Below are 1,792 nucleotides of genomic sequence, written 5' to 3'. Positions count from 1 at the left end.
ATGACTCTCTGACTAACCCACTGACCAAATGACTCTCTGACTAGCCCACTGCCCAAATTACTCTCTGATGGCTCTTTGACTATCCACTGATCAAATGGCTCTTTGACTAACCCAAACTTCTCTAACCCAAATTACTCTCTGACACTAGCCCACTGACCAAATTACCCTCTCAATAACCCACTGAGCAAATGACTCCCTCTAACCCAAATGACTCCCTGACTACCCAAACAACCTAAACAACTCCCTGGCCAAAATGACTTGCTGACTAGCCTACTGACTAGGGGTGGCACGGTTCACAAAATCTACGTTCGGTTCGTATATCACGGTTTAGGGTCACGGTTTTCGGTTCGGTGTGGTTCTTGTTGTTATTTTTTCTTTTACTCTTTAACACTCCAGAAACATATTTCAGCACATAGCTTCATCACAATTAGGCTAGAGTATTTAGAGAATAGTTATCATGTAATAATGCACAAACTGAATTTGAACTTTAAGCTTCAGTTGAGATTTTGATAAAGCAAGAGGGAAGACATTGATGATTTCAACAATCTTTTCATTTATTTGGCAGGGATGGTGCACCAGCACAAAATGTAGGTCGTCCACCCATATTTTTCATTGCATCGCCTTTTTATCGCTCTCCTTTCATATAGTGTGAATGATTTTTTAACAAGATGTAAAGCTTGTCTTTATTTGAAACACACACACATTATGTAATTATTTATTCATTCTATATACTGACATGTCTGATATTCATAACAGCAAACTTTATGCAGATTATAGCCTACTATTCATTATAACTCCACCTCTTAAAATCAGCTGTCTGGCTGAAGCCTCAAAATATTGTAAACAAGTAGCAGGCTAAGCTCATCATACTCTACTGGTTGGACTGTTCAGTTTCCCCACATGTGTTTTAGTCTCAAGGTAAGCTAATACTTTTTCTCCTTGGGACAGGCCCTTTTAAGCCTTGGAGTTGAAAACATTGGTATTGAGATGGTCAGTCAACTTGAATGCAAGAGATTTTATCAAATGTCTGATGCTAACCGTTTTTAACAGTAATGTAGCTAATCGTCTTCTGTGCGTCATTGCGTTCACGATTGTGAATGTTCTATTTGGATTAATGTGCATGTCGAGGGCGGGTGTCGCGCACGAGAGCGGGCCAAGGAGAATGAGTTTACTTCTACTGTTTGGTAAAGTTGCACGCATAGTCTACAGTTGCGGAAGAACATGCTTCCACCCGAGCAGGGTCAGGTGCATCAGTTTGACCACGCTAGGGATGATCTCTCGCACTTGCCATTTCTAAAACCTTGCGCGCAGCAACTCAAAACTCCATACTCCTATCTCGCACGTAAGGGAAACACGTCGTCACATATGGGAATCAATTGCGCATTCCATAACTAGCCTGAACCGTAGGACCGTACGACGAAAACACACTCCGAACCGTGACATGCGAACCGCACGGTTCGGAGCATTTTTCAAAAACGTGCCACCCCTACTACTGACCAAACAACTCGCTGACTGGCCCACTGACCAAAACAATTCGATTTTTTTCTTTTGAATTAGTGACCAAAAGCCTTGAGTGACACTTGAGTGTGTGCGTGTGTATGTGACTGACTTTAGCGAAATCCCATCTCCATGAACAACAGGACCTTTATCTGTGAAGAAAATGCTAATAAAAAGACGTGATGGCTACCGCTATGTTCAGTGATTGAAGTAAAAGAGTGAAGCTAATTTTCCACTCTTTGGTCTTCCGGTAGTGAAAGGGATAGTGGTGGGGGGGGGGGATCTGGAGGAAAAG

General features: G+C 42.2%; 1 protein-coding gene across 1 annotated transcript in view; it reads left to right on the top strand.

The window, feature by feature from the left end:
• Nucleotides 1-1,792, top strand: part of cfap58 (cilia and flagella associated protein 58) — a 99,386-nt gene that overhangs the window by 11,748 nt on the left and 85,846 nt on the right. The window lies entirely within an intron of this gene.

The sequence above is a fragment of the Sardina pilchardus genome, chromosome 1 (assembly GCF_963854185.1).
Source record: "Sardina pilchardus chromosome 1, fSarPil1.1, whole genome shotgun sequence".
NCBI classification, from domain to species: domain Eukaryota; kingdom Metazoa; phylum Chordata; class Actinopteri; order Clupeiformes; family Clupeidae; genus Sardina; species Sardina pilchardus.
This window is presented reverse-complemented; position numbering and strand designations above follow the sequence as displayed.